Here is a 23,508-nt window from a genome sequence, read left to right on the forward strand (position 1 = left end):
TTTTCAGTGCCTAATGTGTACTCTTCACTTCATAATGTCACTACCATGGGATATGTATCATGATAACCATTTTACAAGTGAGAAAACAGCCTTAGGAATTTGACTTCCCCAAAGTCACAGTACTCTGTGAATGACTAAGATTTCATCTTATGTCTATACTAGAGGCCCTGTGCATGAAATTAGTGCACAGAGGTGGGGGAGAGAGGGAGGATTCCCCAATCTAGCCTGCACCCTCTTACAATCCAGGACCCCTCGGGGGATGTCTGACTGCCGGTTTAGGCCTGATCCCTCAGAGATCCCTGTGGGATCGGGCCTAAACCGGCAGTCAGACATCCCTCTCACAATCCAGGACTGTTGACTCCTAACCACCACTGCCTGCCTGCCTCATTGCCCCTAACTGCTTGCCTGCCTGCCTAATCGCCCCTAACGGCCTCTGCCTCAAGCCCCCTCTGCCAAGCTTCATCTAGAAGGACGTCCAGAATAACATCTGGAAAGTCATTCGGCTGTCTGGTCTAATTAGCATATTATGCTTTTATTATTATAGATAATTTAAAGTCTCTTTTCTTTCCTACTGTAACATGAGTAAAGAGGGTGAAAGCATATAAATATTTAGAATTTGTCTTCATGTATCACTTTTAAATGGCAGCAAATGATCAAGAGAAATGAACTTGTAATTATTGTGAAATTTTAAGGTTAAAATAAGTTAGGTCAAGGTAGGTTCACTTAAAAAGATTTAGTCCACTTTATATTTATTGACTCTATTTTTCCTGGTCATTCTTATTGCTAAAGCTTTTAGAAGAGCAGCACCAACAGAACTTTTTGTAATGCCAGTAGGTATTGTTAGATTCCATCCAAAGGCCTTAACTTGAACCCCATTAATCAAAATAAAACCTGTTTACAACTTAATTGCAAATCTTGTTTCTAAATCTCAACTTACTGAAATTCAAACCTCTTAGACTGTATTCATTTTACTTTCTATCTGTTAACCATTTTTTACTCCAATGTAGAAATTTAACTTCCATATTATTCAGATAATAGAGGCCCGGTACACGAAATTCATGCATGGGGGGGGGGGGGGGGTTGTCCCTCAGCTCAGCCTGCACCCTCTCCAATCTGGGACCCCTGGAGGGATGTCCGACTGCCCTTTTAGGCCCGATCCAGGTAGGATCGGGCCAAAAACGGGAAGTCAGATATCCCTCTCACAATTCAGGACTGCTGGCTCCCAACTGCTCACCTGCCTGCCTTCCTGATTGCCCCTAACTGCTTCTTCCTGTCAGCCTGATCACCCCCTAACCACTCCCCTGCCAGCCTGATTGATGCCTAACTGCTCCCTGCCAGCCTGTTTGCCCCTAACTGCCCTCCCCTGCAGGCCTGATCACCTCCAAACTGCCATCCCCTGCAGGCCTGGGTCCCTCCCAACTCCCTTCCCTGCAGGCCTGGTCGCCCCCAACTTCCCTCCTCTGCCAGCTTGGTCACCACTAACTGCCCTCCCCTGCAGGCTTGATCGCCCCCAACTGCCCTCCCATCCAGGCCTGGTCCCTCCCAACTGCCCTCCTTTGCTGGCCATCTTGTGGTGGCCATCTTGTGTCCACATAGGGGCAGCCATCTTTGACCACATGGGGGCAGCCATTTTTGTGTTGGAGTGATGGTCAATCTGCATATTACTCTTTTATTAGATAGGATTGCATTTAACTCATCTCCTACTAATGCTACTTGCCAACATCCTACTTGCCAACATCCTATCTCTTAATCTTCAGTTTTCTACATGATCATGCTGTGAAGAGATAATCCATATATATCTTCTATAAAGACAATTTATTTTCTTTTAATACAAATTGTGTGTTTTATATTTATGTACATTTACCATCAGATGACTTCATTTGTAAATCTCTGGGACTTCTCTTATTTCACTATAGACCTAGAGAAGAATTCAGTGACTTCTTCTATGGGCACTGTGGAATGGAGAAGAGGGTGGGTTTGCAGATGAATACAAAAGGTTTATATGGAAAGTAACCTTACAGGGTGATCTGATCATAAATTCCTAACTGGGCAGGCCATATGGGTAATCACACCCTGGGTATATAATTTCCTAGTAAAAGTAAAAAAGACCTGTCCATTGCTTTTGTTCATCTATCTTAATATACCTTTAAAATAAGCACCAACAACCCTCAAGAAAGCACACAATCTTATTAACTATCCTGTAACCCAATCCCTACCTTGCATTCTCCAACCTCCATGTAATCATCTTATACTCCCTCCTTAATTTCAAATGCATGAGAGCAGCAAAACTCTTTTCTTTGGAGCATTTGAGTTCTTGCTCCTAGTACTGTGTCTGAGAGTTTGGATCAAATAAACTCTCAGAAAAGTTCTCTATAGATTTGGATGTTTCTTAAATTAACAGGTTCTAAGACATAGAAAAAAGATGGGGGCAGGAGAGAATAATTAGGCAGGGAAAGCTTGAGACATGCACCCTGTGACTGGTCTATCTCAGTAAGAACCAACTATGAGCTTGCTTCAAGTCAATATTTCCAGACATCATCCCTAATAACTCAAATTCATTAGATCTAATGGGGGTCCTGAATTCTGAGTTTTTGACTACCTCCAAAGATGAGCAATTAAATTAAAAATCCTTAGGTATCTACATTCTTCCCTTAGCTCAGTGGGCTTTCTGTACATTTTACTCAAGAACTGGAAACTATAACTATTCAATGTATTTTTCCTCTATCACCTCTATTCTTTTATGTAATATTATTTTTAACTGCTTTAGAGATTGTTTATTAGGTTTTTGACATCAAATAGCCTAGCGTGTTGTTATTTTTTATTCTTGTTCTACTGCAGTTGGTTTGACCCAAGCATGACTCCTAACCAGCCCACTATTTCCATTCTACCAACTCTGTTACAACATCACATATAGAACTCAGACATCTTTTCCATGTTTTTCTAAGCATGGCCTTCTTTGGGACCTATGTTGGTCCTGAGAGCCCACTGTGGCTTGATACTTCTAAGAAACTGACATTTATAAGACAGAGACCATCAATCGTAAACAGATGAAGATTGATATGGGCTAACTTCAGGGTATTGATATATATATGTCATGTTATTGGTAGTTGATGGTCTTCTTTCCTACAAATCTGGAAAGACAATGTGCATCACTTGTGACTATCTAAGATAGAGAATCAGAAGTTTCCATCTCCCACTGCTGCACATTTGCCCTTTCACCTGAGACAATAGAACTTTGAGCATCTTGGCATCCATTCACTCATCTCAGATGACATTTCCTTTGTCATCTGTATTGATGGATGTACAATAACCATATGGAAGTGTGAAAGGACACCTTAAAAGGCACTCTAGCTTTGCAACTATTTCTAGTACTTTCAAAAGATGACATGACTGATGAATCAGACATAAATGGAGCCATAGGCACTGTCAGTTATAAATATGCCCTGCACACACTGCTGCTAGTTCATATGTCAGGAGCACAGTGGACCTTCCCTTCAGACATCAACTTCAAAAATGTCTCCTACTGAAACAAAGTAGGGTTAGTATTACCATAGAAATATAATCTAAAATTACTATTGGAATTTATGTTTCAGAGAATTTAGAATTTTTTTTTTTGGTGGCCCTCAATGATTGAGGCATAGATAACTGTATATATAAATTCTCAGTGATGCCTGGAACTCTCAAAGCCAGCATAGATATTTGATTTACATAGGTAATTAAAGAAGGAGGTTTTTTAGAGTAGGTGATACAATGGGTTTTGATATTATTCAGTTACACTCAGATGCTGTATATCACATCACATCTCAATTTGAGACATAAATATACAAAAAATAATGCCTATCTCATAAGATAATTGTAAGAATTACCTTATATGGTAAGTGATGGAAAATAATTACACCACAATTGGCACACATAATGTTGTTAGAAAAATCTTAAGTGCTCAATAGATAAAATCAAAAATAAGAAGAAAATGATTTACTGGGGAAATGAAAGCTATAAAAATTATATATAATAAGTAATAGAATTAAGAATTGTATTTTTTCTCAGAAATTACATATAAACTCCAAATACTATAGGTTATTTCAATGTCACAAAATTAGTTCTTGGGGTTTTGGTAGTATTTTGGAAATAAAATGAATCAGAAGCATGTATAGGCAGAAAAAATGATAGCATATCAATAAAAAGGAAATGCAGAAAAATAAAAACAAAGTAGTTGTTATGCTTAAAACTTTTTAAATATTAATAAGAGGGCATATAGATAGAAGCACAGTAATAAAAAAGGCTGCTTTGTTGATCAGTTTGATTTTTTTACTTACAAGTTTTTTAAAAAAATGTTTTTAATGGTCATAGTATAAAGAAACAGGAAATTCTGGGTTTAATTTGCCATCGCTTTCTGCATGCCCTTTACATATCACTTTACTTCTCTGAATTTCAGTTCACACATTTATAAATTGTCAATCATGTAATTTGTATTAAGTATCACTGGGAATCTTATGAGTAAATTTCCTGAATCATTGCCTACAACATTGTGGAAAATCAACAGTTTGCATGTACTCCTCTTTACGGTCTGTTCACATATCTAGGATGTTAAAGGAATGAACTGGGTGATCTTCAAAGTGTCTGCCCATCTATAGCTAAAGGTTTTATTCTAGTACTAGAGGCCCAGTGCATGAAAATCCGTGTACTCTGAGGGGTCCCTCAGCCTGGTCTGCACCCTCTCCCAGTCTGGGAGCCCTCAGGGGATGTCCAATTGACGGTTTAGGCCCGCTCCCCCGGAGTCTGGCCTCCCTCTGCTGGAAGTGACTGGAGGGCCAATCAGGGGACTGCGCAGGTGACAAGCAGCCGACCCCATCCCCCATTGCGCCACTACCTCTGGTGGCCTCTCTCTGCAGGAGGCGACCAGGCAGGCAATCAGGGGATGGAGCAGGCCCCCATTGTTCCACCACTGGTCTCTGCCACCCCCCCACCCCATCACCAACCCCTCCCTCTGCCTGCTGGCATGTGCCTTGGCTGGCCTGGCCCCACCTGCTCGCTGCCCCCCCTCCCCCAGATTGGTCAATTTGCATATTATGCTTTTATTATATGGGATATTTTCTAATATTTAAAATGTGAGATCCTTTAAAATGGGATGTTCATATTTTCTGTAAGATTGGACAGTATTTTTTAAAAATCTCAATACCATATTCCTAGGAGACTATAAGATTTCCTTCATCAAAGTGCTGAAAATAAAATTAAATTCAAAGCTGATCCTGAGTTAGAGAACAGAGAAAGCACTGGCAATTAAAGTAATTATTCACAATAAATGCCATCCTTTAAGACATCCATTAGAAAAATTAAATTACAAAACAAAAACCTACAGCCTTACTTAATAAAAGATTAATTAAATCTAAGAACTAATTATTTTATGCATTCAAATAATTTCTATAAGTCAAGCACCATGCTAGTGACAAAATCAAAGCTTTCCCTCAAGTCATAAGTAATGCTCTACTTCTGCAGATTCTTTGATATTTTCCAGTGAAAATAAACTTCTGATTTCTGAATGTTTTCCCACTTTTCTCCATTCCCTCAAAGATGTGCCCCATCATTTTAGAAAATGGCCAGTATGCCCAGCCCGTGTGGCTCAGTGGTTGAGCATCAACCTATGAACTAGGAATTCAGGGGGTGATTCCTAGTCAAGTCACATGCCCAGGTTGCAGGCTCAATCCCCAGTAGGGGGCATGCAGGGCACAGCCAATCAATGATTCCCTCTCATCATTGATGTTTCTCTTTCTCTCTCTCCCTTCCTCTCTGAAATCAATAAAAATATATTTTAAAAAATAAAATAAAAATAAATAAATGGCAAGCTTAATGGATGAAGACAGTGTTCTGCTAGCAGGGACTTTCTACATCCTGGCCCCAGTGCTGGCTGATGACTGCTGGAGAAAGCAGAGGTGAGATTGCCCATACCTATGAAAAAGGAATACATTTCTCATTATCTATCATTTCTAAATAATGGAAGGTCACACCTTTATTCCACTTTATGTTGAAAAAGGCCTGGTGACCATCCATTCAAAGTTAGTTTTGGTTATTTTTAATATCACTTTATCTCTCTCCTCTGTTTAGGAAGACTATATAGTACATCACTCATGAACTTGCAGATGACATATAGGATCTCGATGCTTGGTTGCATCATATCCTATCTAATAATAGACAAATATGCAAATTGACCATACCTCCAACACACCCACAAGCCACGCCCACCATCCAATCAGAGCGAGTATGCAAATTAACCCAAACCAAGATGGCTACAGCCACAGAGAGCAAGGTTTCCTAGGTAACAGAGGAAGCCAAGCTTTCCGCCTGCCCTTGCCAGGCCTAAGCCTCCACTCAAGCTACAAAGTTTCAATTATAGAAGGTAAACAAATTCAAACAAATGGCAGCAGAATGGAGCTTGGGAGAGCAGGCCAGGGTTGCCGCCGGCAACAGGGGAAGCAAAGCTTTCCGCACACCCTGGCCTGGCCCACCCACTTAAGGCAACAAAGTTTCAATTATAACCCCAACACAAGTGGCTGCCGGCCTCAGAGGGAGCCCCAGGCTTGGCTCCGCTCCAGGCTACAAAGTTTCAATTGTAAAAGGAAAATAAATTCCAGATACCAGGGCCTACGCTTGGGTAGCCAGGGGGCGTGGCCAGCCTGCAAACCACCACAGGCCCCTCATTCAGGCTGCCCCACACCCCAAGGGAACCCCCACCTGATCTGGGACGCCCTTCAGGGCAAACCAGCTGGCCCCCACCCCTGTACCAGGCCTCTATCCTATCTAATAAAAGAGTAATATGCAGATTGATCATCACTGCAACACACAATATAGCTGCCCCCATGTGGTCAAAGATCCTGCACCCATGTGAACACAAGATGGCCACCACAGATGGCCAGCAGGAGGGGGCAGTTGGGAGGCACCCGGCCTGCAAGGGAGGGCAGTTGAGAAGGACCAGGCCTGCAAGGGAGGGCAGTTGGAGGTGATCAACCCTGCAGGAGAGGGCAGTGAGGGGTGACCAGGCCAGCAGAGGAGGGAAGTTGGGGGCAAACAGACTGGCAGCAGAGTGGTTAGGGGGTGATCAGGCTGGCAGGCAGAAGCGGTTAGGGGCAATCAGGAAGGGAGGCAGGCAAGCAGTTGGGAGCCAGCAGTCCTGGATTGTGAGAGGGATGTCCGACTGCCCGTTTAGGCCCGATCCCAGTGGGATCGGGCCTAAACAGGCAGTCAGACATCCCTCAAGGGGTCCCATATTGGAGAGGGTACAGGCTGGGCTGAGGGATAACCCCCTCTGTGCACGAATTTCATGCACCGGGCCTCTAGATTTCATATATAAATGATATGTCAATATATGTAAATAAAAGTGAAAAATGATCCATACCTGTTATTTTTAATCCAGATTATACTGTGAGCTCTTTAAAAGAAAATGTCTCCATATGATTACCTCTGCTCATCCACACAAAAAGATTATATTGACATCATAACTTAAAGATTATTTTAATCAATCGACCCATTTCTCCTTTCCACAGTAACTATTTCAGAATCCCCATGGCTAGAGTTTCTGGAGCAAGCTGGGGGCTTAAAACAAGAGAAACACATTCTTTCCTGGTCCTTGAGGATAGGAGTGAGAAATCAAGCTGTCAGCAGGACTTGCCCCTTGTGAAGGTTCTGAGGGAGGATTCATTCCATGCTTCCCTGGCAGGGAGATGCATCACTTCGATCTCTGCCTGAACTTTCACATGGATTCTCTGTGTCTCTTTACATCCTCCTCCTCCTGTGGAGTCTGGACCATAGTATGGCAGTCTCATCTCTTATATAAGAACACCAGTCATTAGGGGCCCATCCTACTCCAGTCATTTTAATTTTAGACTTATATCTGAAATGAACTCTTTTCCAAATAAGGTCACATTCTGAGGCACTGGTGGACAGGACTTCGATAGATAGTTTTTTTGTTTGTTTGTTTTTGGAGGGGTAGGTGGCACAATTTAACAGATAGCACCCCATTAGGAATAAATCTTCCTAAATGGCTCCTCTGAAGAGTGAACTAGCTGAGCTTTCTTCCCACTCAACCTCAAACTACACGGTTCTACCAGCCACCTGACTGCCATTCTGAAGACTAGAAAAATATACTATTAGTATTGCTTTGTGGCATCTGTTACATTGGAGAGCATTTAAAACTACTGGGTCAACAAGTTTTCTAATAGACCCATGCTACACACCATATACCTCATATATTGATTTTTTTTTCCCATGTGGTCGAAGACACTGCATACATCGAGAGAGATGCTCTTAATGTTATTCACAGCCATCCATCACACATCAGACTGGCACCGGCTTGCACAGGTAAGGGAGGCTGTGATGCTGTAATCTCTGACTAATGCTCCTACTTTAAAATCACCTGTAGCCATCCATTAGCCAGTATTTTGAGAGAAACAAGCCAGAGGAGACAGCTTTATCAATACTAAAGGGACTGCTTTTAAAAGTGACCTTGCTTATCAAATACTCGGCATTGTGGAAGAGGAGCATTTTATAGCCACACACAAACACACACACACACACACACACACACACACACACACTTTCACACTCACATTCTATGGAAAATGCTGTGCTGAGAAGAAAGCCCTAGAGAATGAGAACACATCCGTTAGCCGAAATGAAACTTGTTAAAATTCGACCTAGAGCAACCTGCCATCGTATCAGCCGAGCAAAATCCTCTGTGAGCCAACGGCAAGCCTCGCAGCCACATCATGCAAGACGGCACCTGGTTACATGTCTCTGTATGCAGTCTTTATAATTCACTGTTAGAACCCATGCATGGGCAAGCCTGTGATGAGAAACTGGCACCTGATAGATAAAAAAAAAAAACTTAAAAATCTTGGCTATTAAAATAAAACACTGAATTCCCACCCTCCCAAAAAGTTGATTACATTAAAAGATTAGCATTATGTTGACAGTAAGAACTTTATATTGTTTCATAACAGATCATTTTATCAAGTCCCATCCTTTTAAATTACTAATTGTTCACTAAGTGAAAGTATGCTGTGTGTGTGTTTGATAAAGTAATTATGTAAATCCTGCATCAATTCCTTGTCTGTGCTCAGACAGCTTCCTTCTGCCTATATGCAACTTGCTGGAACCATTTGCAATCCAGCTGATGTGAAATAATTGCCTTTTCATATTCACAGTGAATCCTAGCATCACTATTGCCCAGCAATAAAATGCACACCAACATATGTATTAGTTTATATAGTCCATGTGAATGTACATGTATTAGCCCTGCTGTCAACTCAGTTTAATGAACCATTTTCCAACAATGGTGTATGAGATACATTCATGTTTCAGGGATGGGGAACATCTGGCCCAAGGGCAACATAAGGCCCATTAAATCATTCGGTCTGGCCCTGCCAAGCCATTAGGAGTGAGTTAATTAAATGTTTGACCAAATATAGCAGGCTAATGTTTAAGTTGATAATTGTGTAAGGCCTGTGAATTATGTTATAAATATCCCAATGGCCCTTGGCAGCAAACAGGTTCCCCACCCCTGGGCCAATATGTTTCTATTTTATATCTATATAAGTTTATAGTTGTATAGCTATTTATGCATATCTCTATAGTTGTATTAAACATATATGTGTATCTGTATTATGTCTATCCAGTCATTATGTATACAAATATATTTATATGTGTAATAGTGAGGGCCGTTTAGCTGCTATGATTGTCTTACTTTAAAGGAGTTTTCAAATGACTGGAGTTTTCAAATGACTGCTCTAGATAAATATTTTCAAGCATTTTGTTCTCTGTAACTATTTTCATTCTTTAAAATTTCTGAGGCACCCAAAAAGTATTTTTGTAATCATTGGTATTTACCAGATTAGAAATTACAACTGATTGAATCATAATTTTTAATATAAAGTTTAAAAATACATATTTATCTATTATATACAAATACTACTAATCAATCAAGTGAATGTAAATAATATCCTACATAATAAAAATGTAATATGCAAATTGCATCACTCCGCTACGCCCATGATTGGGCCGGCTGGAGGCGCAGGGGGAGGGACTCAGGGTGGCCGATTGGCTGGCGGGAGGAGCGGGGGTCCCCGCTCCTCCCACCAGCCTAAATGGCCAACGCTGCGGAAGGACCCATGGGGCCGGTGGAAGACACTGGTGGCAGAACTCGGGGTGGCCGATTGCGTGGCTGCTGGCACCAGTTTTCCGCCAGCAGCAGTTTTCCTCTGGCCACCCACTGATTGGAGTGCCTCCCTGATCGATTGGAGTTCGATTGGAGTTCCTCTCGGCGTAGCCGATTGCACTGGCGGGAGGCGCTCTGATAGGTGGGTGGCCAGAGGAAAACTGCTGCTGGCGGAAAACTGGTGCCAGCAGCCAGGTGAAAGTCTATTGCACGAAACTTCCTGCAACAGGCTTCTAGTGTATTTTATAAAATATAACTATGCTTTCCAATGAAAAATAACTGAGAAGAGTGGAACTGTTTTGTTTTTTTCTGGCTCAAGAGGAGAAAGCTAGGTTCTTATATCTGTATCTGTTTTTAATATAAAGTGAAATGTCATTTGAGTTGAAGTATATAAAGCCTCACATAGATAAGTATTTTGAAAATAAAGGGATATTATAATAGCATTTTTGAGTTATTGTGGATGTTCCTTGATACTACACCAAAACTAATCAACGATATGTTCTTAAAGTTACTTTTGCTAAAAAGAAAAATATTTAAAAAGTTTAAAGTTTACTTGAACAAAAGTCAATTCAAATCATATGGCATCCAATTCAGCAGACAGAAATGAGGTCTGAGGAGCTGTAGGAAATGAAAGATTTATAGGGAGAAGTGAGTGAGAACAAGGAAGTTGCAAAACTGTTGCCTCACAAGGCAAAAAGGTGGGCTGGTTATTTCAAGGTTACTTCCCTTTATGACTTGGCAGGGTCTATTAGAGAGATACCTAACTAGTGCTAATCAGGTGATTCCTGATTGGTTTAAGATTACCTTTCTGGTAGGGTTGAGACTGCAATTAAGTCTTGGTTTGATGACTTGGGGTTTAGCATAAGTGACTTCATTTTGAGCCTGCTGTCTTATTTTTTAACACTTGCAATGTGGAATCTGAAACCATATAAAAAAGTCTTGTACCACGTGACATTTAAAATCCATTGTTTTAAACTTAAATGCATAAGTAAGTATGAATGCATTTGTAATGTCATTGGTCACTGACTTATATAGATCTGCCAAAAGAATATATTTTAATTATACAGTACTGAAATTATTCATAATAACAAATGACCAGAAAAATAAATAAGTTTTAGGAAGCTGTCATGTTCAGATTGGCAAATACAAGTCGACAAAATTCTAATGTTTGCTTCAAATCTTGAATGTTACCATTGGCAACTGTGAAAGAATAAGAAATATACACATTGGGCCGAAACCGGTTTGGCTCAGTGGATAGAGCGTCGGCCTGCGGACTGAAAGGTCCCAGGTTCGATTCCGGTCAAGGGCATGTACCTTGGTTGCGGGCACATCCCCAGTAGGGGGTGTGCAAGAGGCAGCTGGTCGATGTTTCTCTCTCATCGATGTTTCTAACTCTCTATCCCTCTCTCTTCCTTACTGTAATAAATCAATAAAATATATTTAAAAAAAAAAAAAAAAAATAAGAAATATACACATTGGTCTCTGCCCCTGGTTCCTGATACTGGATTCCTAAAACCTTGTAAATTAGGGGTGTTTGAGGAATTTTGCTTCTCACATTTTGTCATTTTGACCCCAGTTCCCAGCACAATGCTCTTAAAATCTTTGTGGTTTTCTAAGTGATAAGAGCACTAGGAAGGGGCATCTTCTGTTCTTATATTTTGACCCAGGTTCCTTACACAGGACTCTTACCTTTTTTATAATTTCCTGAGTAATAGGATTATTTTTTGTTCAAATGTGGAGAATCTGGATGGGCTCCTAGATGGCTCTTGGTTGGGGTTGGTCATCAGAAAGACCAAACCATGATTAGAAACTTGGAATTTTTAGCTGCCCTTCCCTATTCTCCAGAGAGGAGATGGGGCTGAAAATGGAGTTAATAATTGATCATGCCTACAGGATAAAACTTCCATAAAAAAACCAATAACTTGGGGTTTGGAGAGCTTCCATTTTGGTGAACACAGCTATGTACCCAAAACGTGATTCTTCCTAACACCATGGGAATAGAATCTCCTGTGCTTGGGACCTCCAGACCTCAGCCTATGTTTCTCTTCATCTGGCTGTTCATATGTGTCCACTGTCACATCCTTTATTATTTAATAAACTGGTAAACATAAGTAAGTGTATCTCTGAATTCTGTGTCAGTCATTCCATCATACAATCAATCTAAGGGGAAGAGGACATGGGAACCTCTGATGTGTAGCCAAGTCAAGTAGAAGTTGTGAGTAATCTGGAGAACATAACTGAGAGAGAGTCTCCTGGGACCGAGCCCTTCACCTTCGGGATACTGTCAGCGCTGAGTTAAATTGTTGGATACCCAAGGGGTGTCACAGAGAATTATCATTTGGTGTGGGAAAGCCCCACACAGACTTGGTGTCAGAAGTGTTGGGTGGTAGCAGTGTGAGAGTAAAGGAGAAACACAGGAAGACTGAGATTTTTCTACTCAGTAACAAATACTGCCAGTTCTTTTTTGCTGTTGTTTTTTGAAGCCAAAGGCTTATTGTGTTCATTTATTTAAAAAAGAAATCTGCCAAATACTCAAAGCTGAATAGCCACATTTTATCTTTCACTGTGTTTTCCAAAAATGTTGTTCTTTAACAAGAGTGGCTAATACAGTTTGCAGTATAATCAGATAGCATATTTTATTGAATAAACAATGTATTCCGGCCATCAGAAGAAATGCTTTATGTGCATTTCCCATTTCGTCAGATAGAATTCCTTACAGGTTGGGGTTTTATAAAATAACTTGTACTTCTTCAAAAATAACATTCTTAAGTGTAATGGGATGTGTGTTTGTGCACAGTATACCTGCCAGATGTGTTTCTGCAGGGGTAGGGCAGTGAAGAATATAAGGACCACCAGTACAGTTCTGTGGGGGTTTTATTGCCACTACTCTAACATGTGCTAAGGACATGGAATTCCTACCTACTAGTTGTTACTGCATCATTAGGGCAAATGTCAACACAGTGATAAAGACAAGTAATATCTTAGTGCTATTATGAAATAGTTTTGATATCACATCACATACCCTTTTAAAGGCCTTGAGAGTCCTAGTTGCCAATGGATCATACATTTTTTTTTTAATTTTTTACAGAGAGGAAGGGAAAGAGATAGAGAGTTAGAAACATCGATGAGAGAGAAACATCGATCAGCTGTCTCCTGCACACCCACCACTGGGGATGTGCCCACAACCAAGGTACATGCCCTTGACCGGAATCGAACCTGGGACCTTTCAGTCCACAGGCTTACGCTCTATCCCCTGAGCCAAACCGGTTTCGGCCAATGGATCATACTTTGAGGAGCATAGACCAGTAGCCCTTAGAAAGGATAAAACCACAGCTCCTGCTTGTGTTTATAGTTACAATATTAAACTATTCTTCCTATTGAATCCAAATTATTCTTTATAAAGTATATCCCTGTTTAGATTATTTTATTTTTTTCCCTGTTATTTCAAAAATCTTTAATTTCATCATCCTGACCCCCCTAACCCCCGGCCGCCATTCGACATTTTTTTCAAAGTAGGATATGAAAAGGCACAAATTAAAATTTTTTCCTAGAAATTCCATGATTAGAACACTGAGAAAGTCTTTACTTGACAAGATTCAGTTACATATATTCTTTGCCCATTAGACTGATCACTATGTACTGGTAACAATTTAAACTTCAGCTTTTCACTCTTGGCCTTGTTAACTGTAAGAGTTCTCATTATGATTTTAGCACATGGATAATCAGGCATGATTTTTTTTTTTCCTGACAGTTTGAATATCTATTAAAAAGAAGTATGCACATTGCATAATATGAATGGTCAAAAGACTTAATTCTTTCCAAAATTTTAAATTAAGCTGAAATGTCAGGTAGTGATAACCTTAACTGTTGAAGGATATTATTCCAAGTGCAAATCTAGTCATACAAAAAATGTTAATTTGTCTTCAAGAGTTGAGCTGAAGAAATTTAAAGTTGAACTTCTGGATGTCCAGAATTGTTATATAATAAACTTACGTTGTTTAAGACATTACATTTGTAGAAATTTTTGTAGCAGCAATAGGAAGCTAATAAAGACATCATCCAGTAAAGGGGGGAAATTTAATGATCCATAATAGGGGATAAGATAATCATGCTAATGAGAAAATAGTTGTGCATGAGAACCTAAGCAAGTTAAGCAGATCACATTTGATAGGAATAAGAACATGTCATCCACTATTAAGAGAAGAAAACTGAGTATGACTGACATGGAGATAGATTTTATGATATAAAGATGAGAGAGAGTTGCAGACAGAATATATTTTTTTCTCATGAAACATAAATGAGGGAGGAAAGGGACTAATAGATGATTGAGGAGAGAAAAACAGATATGAGATAATCTCTTTTCTCCATAGCATCAATGCTGTAGATTCAATGTTTGGGAATAGATTCCCTGGGAAAAATGAATCATCACATTTAGTTGAAGATATCCCATTCAGTTCCTAACTGCCTTTACTAAATCGGTAGTGTCCAGTATCATATATATCAATTCACTGAATTCTGCAAACATTTGTCCAGTACCTAAAATGAGCCAGGTATTTTGCTTAATCTTGGAGTTACCAAGATTAATGATAGGGTTATTGCAATCAAGGTTTCACAGTTCAGTAGGAGAGATGCCAGGTCAGATGGTGACTTCAAAAAGGAGACACAAATCTTATGTTTTATCACATGCAACAGGAGAATGAAACCCAAACATAATTCACTAGACCGGTGGATAAGAGAAGCTTTACAGAGTATTATTATTTCTGCAGGGTCTTTTATTTAAAATCAATTTTTATTGATTTCACAGAGGAAGGGAGAGGGAGAGAGAGATAGAAACATCAATGATGAGACAGAATCATTGATCAGCTGCCTACTGCACACCCCACACTGGGGACTGAGCCTGCAACCCAGGCATGTGCCCTGACTGGGAATTGAACTGTGAACTCCTGGTTTATAGGTAGATGCTCAACCACTGAGCTACGCCAGCTGGGCTCTGCAGAGTCTTAAAGGACAAACATAATAGGGAAATAAGAAGGCCTGGGATAAGAGCTTTCCACATAGTTATTATTCTTATAATAACACTATAGGCCCAGCACATGAAATTGCATGGCCCCGCCCACCCACCTGCCACCTAGCTGTGCTCACACCCCACCCACCCACCCGCTGCCCTGCCAGGCTCGCAGCCCCGCCCACCAGCTGCCAGCTTGCTGTAATTGGAGCTTGTGGGCCACAGGGAAGGGACAGAGTCACAAGCTCTGCCCTGGCAGTGCGAGTGGCTCGTGGGCTGGGAGGAGGGATTGAGAGGTGCTCCATGCACCTCCTGGTGACGGGTCATTTGGTCATTCCGGTGTTCCGGCGTTATGGCCACTGGCCTTTTATAAAATAGACTAGCTTTCCTGTTGCAGGAAAATTCCTGCAATGGGATTTCCTGCTGCACTCTACCCCGCCTCCGTTCCTCCCTTGCCGCCTGCCTCGCCTTCTCCTCCGGCCCGCCCGCATTTCCCTTCGCCCCCCGCCCCGCCTCCGCTCCGCCTTTATCACCCGCCTCACCTTCACCTCCAGCCCGCCCACGTTTCCCTTTGCTCCGCCATTGTCACCCGCCTCCGCCCCGCCCTTGCCGCCCGCCTCGCCTTCTCCTCCAGCCTGCCTTCGTTTCCCTTCGCCCACGGCCCTGACTTCGCTCCTCCCTTCCCCTCCCCCCGCCCCCCTGGCTTGCTTGCTTCTTCGAAGCTTTACTCCCCTTTGCAGCTCTTGGCTTCTTTCGACACTGTCTTGATATGCAAATTAGCCGCCATCTTTGTTGGGGCAATTTGCATACTCGTCCTGATTGGTTGGTGGGCGTGGCTTGGCTGGTGGGCGTGGCTTAGGTGTAGCGAAGGTGCGGTCAATTTGCATATTTGTCTATTATTAGATTAGATTCTAATGGCTGAGGGATCCACCAGTGCATGATCGGGGCCAGGGAGGGATGGGGAAGGTTGGCAAGCCAGGGAGGGACTGCAGGAGGGCTCCAAGGCATGTTCGGCCCCTCTCGCTCAGTCCTGATTGGCAGGACCCCAGCAGCAAGCTAACCTACCGGTCAGAGCATCTGCCCCCTGGTGGTCAGTGAACATCAGAGCGAGTAGTTGAGCGGCCTTAACACATCATTAGCATATTTCGCTTTGATTGGTTGAACGGACGACTAGACGACCAGACACTTAACATATTAGGCTTTTATTATATAGGATATTATATAGGATTCTAATATTTTTATTGGAGGATATGAGTACTACTAATCTTGTAAGTCATACTCACTATTTAATTTTTATAAGATAACATAGCATAGTGTTTCATAGGCCCTAAGTAACATTTTGTTGTAACCTTAAAAAAATAATTTGCTTTCTGACTTCTCTAATGTATTAACTGAAGTGAGAGTTACCCCTAAAGTTCTAAGAAAAAAATCAGATTTTTCTTTCATTTATTCATTTCACACTAACTTTATTTCACCACGATAAAAAGAAAAATATGAGAAAATTTAAGAGTTTGAGTTATATCTCATTGTGCTCATAATTTATCCATTTGACTTGTAACATTTTCTACTCGATGAAAAGGAACCCTACTTCATAATGACTTTCCCAAGGGTCAAAAATGTAAAAGCAAAAATATTCACAATAAAGCACATAGAAATGTAGCAATTAAAATGGAATAGTAATAAAGTATCACATTGTGATACCTTCTTTCAAAGTAAAAAGACTACACATTATACTACATGATTAATTTTACATGAAAAGATGTATAAATCCTTTCTCTTTGCTATGTGCCTGCAGTCAAACTTCTGCACATTTGAAATTAATAATTTGTGCCTCAATAGATATGATTCACTCAATAGCAATGTCTTTTGTTGCTATTGCTAAGTTTTTTTTTTAAATCTTTGTTATATTTTATTACAAAAGTAATGCATGTTTGTAACAATTCAAAGAATGCAGGTATTTATACGTTACCTGTCAACAGTCTTACTGATCCCCCTCCTTTCATTGCCATCTACCTAGAGGTTTGCTAGGCAGTGTTAGCAGTTTGGGTTTCAGCTTTCAAACTGTGTTTATCAACTGCACAAAGATAGATTTGGATACGGATATGGATAGATATATAGAGATAGAGATATAGATAGAGATAGAGATAGAGATAGAGATAGAAATATACACAAACACATTCATTTCATTTTGCTTTTTTATAAAAATATAATTTTTCACTCCTGAATAATGTGTTTTAGCCATAATTCTAGGGCAATATATACATAACAAATTGATGTATTTGACTGCTGCAGTTTTGTTCTACCTATAGATGTAGAGTAATTTATTTAACAATTCCATATCATTTGACATTCAGGTTATTTCCAGTTGGATAAGTTGCTTCAATAAATATGGTGGTGTAAATATCATAATATGCAAGTGTTTTTGTTTGTTTTGTAGCAAGATTTTCTTTTAGTAGATCCTGGTATATTATTTTCCCCAAAGTTTGCTCCAATATATACTTCTACTAAAAATGTATACATGTGCTTTTCTCTCATACTCTTAAAATTAATGATTGCTATCTATCTTTAAAGTAGTTGATAATAGGTTAGAAAAAAAGGCAGTTTTTTATGGTTTTAATTTTTATTCCTCTAAATACCAGTGATGTTCACCAGTTTTCTAATACAATTTTTGACTATTTTTTTTCTTTTTTATGTGAGCTACTAATTTGCAGACTATATTCATTTTCACTGAAATGTAAATTGAATGAATTTTCAAAATTTTTCTTTATGTTTATAAATTGAAATCTTGGTTCATTATGTCTACATTTAAATTTGGTAAAGAAATAATTTAACTTATCTAAAACACATGACTATTTTACTTGATGTTTCCTAATACTTAGTTTTCACAACTAAAGGATACCTTTGTTTTCATTGTCTACCTTTTAACTATTAGGATATTTATCTTTTCCTAAATGACATTTAAGAATTTTTACTCTTTAGAGTTCATTGCTAAAAAGTTATAGATATCTGTCTGGAACTGACTTAAAAATTAGGAAATTTATAATTTCACATAACAAGAATAGAAAGTCACATGTTCAGGGTTTGTTGATCACATCATATTTCTAGGTTCCTTCCTTATTGTGCCATTTTTGCTTTTAGTGTCACAAGAAGGCTTCCACTGAATCAACAGAGACAACTAAGTCTCTTGTTCAGTAGGAAAGAATAAAAGAGAAAGACGGAAAGATAGATCGAACTCTCCCCAAGCATTTAAATTATTTTTCTTCCATTAGATTTGATCAGTTGAGGGCGCATGCCCATCTAAAGATATGCCATGTATTGCTCTTCCACTGATTGAGGAACATCAACTACAATTTGATAAATGAAGGGTCATTTTTGGCAGAAAATGTGAAGCATTTCATATATATACATACATATATATATATATATATATATATATATATATATATATATATAAAGTTGTCTGCAATGCAGCTACATGCAGGAAAATGATGATTCTAACAAATATAACACATTTCAATAGAACTATGGGTATAGCCAGAATATTTTTTAGACACAATTAAATAAAGCAAGATGAGGAGAAAGAAAGTTGGTCAATTATAATAGTTCAAGAAAACTTAGATAGCACGGTTAGAACACAAAGTGTTTTGTGAAATATAAATGGAGGATATTTTTGAGCTGAAGAACTACATGATCTTCATGTTAGATGTAGATGATCTTATTGCTCCATTATCACTTTCATTTAAATAAGCCAAATTCTAAAATGAGAACATCTGCCCCTACCAAACTGTCAAAATTGTATTCCAGAGATAATTTCCTTATGCATACATTTGCATATATTTTTCTACTGAAGATCAATTTACTATAAAAAAATCAAACTTCTACCTTTGTGAAAACATTTTCTAATTGTAAAAACCAGTGAAAAATTAGGCAAATCACAACACATGTGATACAATACAGTGAAGATGTCAATTCTTTCCAAATTAATAAGTTTAATGCAATTCCTATCAAATTACCATCAAGTTTTTATGAAGACATAGACAAGCTTATCTGAAACTTTATGCAGAGTGGCATAGGTCCTAATAACTAATACAATCTTGAAAATGGAAGAATCACTCTATAAGATATTAAGTTCTACTACTAGTAAATAGCTACAGTAATCAAGATAATGTAGTATTGGCATAAGGATCAATACATAGATCACGGTCTTAAATATATAGCTATCATATTTTAGAAAAATTACACAGGACAAAGCCCTCAGAATCTAGGGCTAAGCAGAGTTCTTAAACTTGACATCACATGCATGCATGATCTATACAAGAAGAAATTGATAAAATAGACTTCATCAATATTAAATATTTTTCTCTCCAAAAGAGCTTGGTTAGAGAGAGAGAGAGAGAAATAACAAGTTTAAAACACTCAAAATTTAACACTAGGACAAAAAATACAATTAGAAAATGGACCACAGACATAAACTAAAATTTCACTGAACAGACTATACATATAACAAATAAACACATAAATATAATTTCAGTATCCTTAACCATCAGGGAAATGCAAATTAAACCACAGTGAGGTTTTACTACTGATCTATTAGAATAGCTAAAATAAAAAAGTGACACCACCAAATACTGGTGAAGGTGTAGAGAAATTTGATCATGTCTTTATTATTGGTGGGAATATAAAATGGGACAGCCACTCTGAAGAAAACTTTGGCAGTTTCTTATAACATTAAATCTGAAACTGCCACATCGTCCAGCAATTGCAATCTTGGCTATATACATCAGAGTAAATAAAATTATGTTTACTTAAAAAGCTACACACAATGATCATAATGCCCAAATTGCAAATAGCCCCAACCTGGATACAACACAATTTTTTTTGATAGTTGATTGGTTAAACAAACTCTGGTACATCTGTGTCATAGAATATTCTCAGATATTAAAAGAAATAAATTATTGACATACACAATAGCATGGGTACATCTCAAGGGGACTATGCTCAGTGAAAAGTGAAAAACCAAACAGCGACATCTCGGAAACTGGTAGGGTAGGAAATACAGAAAGCAGAAGTTTTACACATATTCTATCTACCATCTAACTGATAATGCGCTGCATGTAACTATGACTATACCATCAATTATTTTGCTTTTCTGATTAAAATTATGGTAATATAATTTATCAGAATTCCTGTTTTTAAAGAGTACAAATTCCTAGCAGTCTTATCACAGAAGTATCTTTGTACTAGTATACTTTGCATATATGCAAAAAACTTGAAGAATTTTTCAAATTTGACAATAATCTGAAATATCTGCATGACAATATCAGTTGTTATGGACTCAACTGGGTCCCCCCAAAATTCACAGGTTGAAACCTACCCCTCAGTGTTAAAACTAATTGAAAATTGGATTAAATGAGTTTATAATGGTTGACTGCTAATTCAATAGGACTCATTTCCTTTAAGAAGAGGATGACATACCAGAAGTGTGTGCATACAGAGAAAATGCCATGTGAAGGCATTTTTGGTGAGAAGGCGGCCATCTGCAAGCCAAGGAGAAATTAAACTTGCCAACGCCTTGATCTTGAACTTACAGCTGCCCACAAGGTGAAAAAACAAATTCCTGTCTGCGATATTTTGTTATTGCGGCCCTAGCAGACTAATTCACTAATAATGTGTAAAGCTTAAAAACTTTTGAAAAAAATCTTAATAAAGAAACAAATGATCAATTTTGATAGAAAAAGACTGAGTTATCTTTCCATTATCTCTATAGACAAGGGTAATAAAAATCTTTACAAAAGAGTATGAAGCCAAAAAATGTAGGAGGTATATGAGTCAGTTAATTAAAAATAGTATTATCTACATTTTTAAATGTCTTTGCACAGCTTTTGAAAATGTGCCAGGTTTGCTTTTTTGATCTTATTCTAAATAAATACTTTCATAATTAACTGTCATTTATAATCTTGAATTCTTTTTTCTTTTTTTAAAAATATAGTTTATTGATTTTTTACAGAGAGGAAGAGAGAGGGATAGAGAGCTAGAAATATCGATGAGAGAGAAACATCGACCAGCTGCCTCTTGCACACCTCCTACTGGGGATGTGCCCGCAACCCATGTACATGCCCTTGACCGGAATCGAACCTGGGACCTTTCAGTCCACAGACCGACGCTCTATCCACTGAGCCATACTGGTTTCGGCTTGAATTATTTTTTCTTAAAGTACATTCCCCAAATGTATAAGCTTCAGATTTTACATAACCTAAATCTACCCTGTTAAAAAGTTCCAGCTTTGAAACTAGAGTGACCAAAATCTCAATATGAATCTTCAGCACTCATTGTAGGTAGTTTGAGAAGTATTTCAAAGGACTGTGGACTTCTACAACAATATCTATGGTAGGGGATTGTGTGTTAATTAAATTACATCACAAATATACAATGCCTAGCAGAGGTTGGCCAACGATATTATATCCTAACCCTACAAGTGCATAACAAATTACAAACACAATCATTTAGGCTAAGTAATATATTTTAATATAAAAATAACTAAATAACAAATATTTATTAACATATGCTTTAAAGGGGCTTTTGCTGTTCCTAATAAAGGCCCAGAAAATTTTGTTAAAAGGAACAAAATGAAGTCATTGGAATCCTGGATGCATAGGATAAAAGCAAAGGAAGATACTAAACTGAAAAATGAAAAATCCAAAACAGATACTTCTGTTTTATTCTGGTTTAGCCCACTCTGAGAAAGGAATTAGCCCTATCATTTACAACAACCTCAGTAAACAAAATCAAACACTTCTCAGACTGCATCTTCTCTGACCAGGAGTCCACCCCCTGCATAATAAATTTGGCAGAAATATTTAGGTCAAATTGCCATTTCATAAAATCATAAGAAATAGAAATACAGGTGCCTGTGTCTGTGCATATGTGCTTGTTATCTCATTTCAACAGAAAAGTCCATTCAAATGCTTTCCTCCTATTTATGTGGCAACAGTTTGATCCACAGTTTAGGTTTCTAGGATTTAATGGCAAATCTATATGAACTTTACCCATGCAATTGCTGCTCCCAACTCTTTACTGGGTTAGTTTCCTCACTGTCAGTTCATTTCCTTTAAGAAATGTTATTTTCTTTAAGAAATGTTCCAAAATCTGGTTTAAACTCGGTATTTCTTGTACTTCAATTTTTTGACACTTCTGTGTCCACTTTAATGTTTCCCTCTTTTTTCTCTTCCCTGAGTTCACTCAGGTTGGTATCTTCTCTCATGTTCTACAATATGTTTTCTTATACAAGTTGTATGAAAGGTATAAAAAATGGTATGAAAACATTTTGAAAACCAGAGCAGAAAATAGGAGACATTTTAAAATTAAATTCAAACAGTAGTCCTGAGAGTACAAACAAAAGCAGGTGGGAAGAGGACGATCCCCAACCACCAAGACCAGAAGGACACCAAAAGGTCAATGTGTGGAGTGTACAGCCAGGTTAGCAAATATCCCGCTCTCCCCTGGCCTGAGAAGCAAATAGAAAATTCACAGGAGACATGATCGGTAGAGGAACACTAAATAAAATTGCCAAAAATAAAAAAAAACACAAAGGTTTTCACCAAAAAAATCATTTTCAGTTTAGAAAAATCACATGAGGTCCCTGAGGCTGCAGTTATTAAAATTTCCGAAGAAACAAAATGTTCACCTAGGGTCTGAGATATTGCTAAGAAATCGAGTTCTCTGCACAAAAGATGTCAATTTAAATTCTCTTTTGGTTCTTTACTAACTGTGGGACCTGTTGAAAATTATTCAACCTCTCTGTGCCTCAGTTTCCCATCACTCAGTAACTGGACATTTCTGACGAGGTCATCAGATAAATTAAACAGATGAAAATTGCTGAAACAGTGGGACACACATAGGAAAACCTTCACAAATTATAGTTGGCTGGATTACTAAAGTCTGTTTTCACGGTTGATAAATAAGAAGAAAGCATGATGTAAGCACAGGTTTCGATTTTTATTTAGAAGGTACGCACAATTATCGATGAGCCATCTATTCCGAAAGCAGCTTTCGTTGGTTTTCACGTGACTCAGGCTTTCCATGGCCAAAGTGAATTAGAAAAATGAACAAGTTCTGGGTGAGATCCAAGTCCATACTCATTTGGGTACTTCAGAATAAGGGTGGGATTGACCTGAACTATCATTTTTTCCCTGTGATAACTTAAATTATATCCAGTCAACTCCAAGGGGCTCCAGGAATAAGCCTGATGAATAAAATGCAGCAGCTGCTTAGTCAGGACCCTTACTCAAACACTCAT

Source organism: Eptesicus fuscus, chromosome 2 (genome assembly GCF_027574615.1).
Source record: "Eptesicus fuscus isolate TK198812 chromosome 2, DD_ASM_mEF_20220401, whole genome shotgun sequence".
NCBI classification, from domain to species: domain Eukaryota; kingdom Metazoa; phylum Chordata; class Mammalia; order Chiroptera; family Vespertilionidae; genus Eptesicus; species Eptesicus fuscus.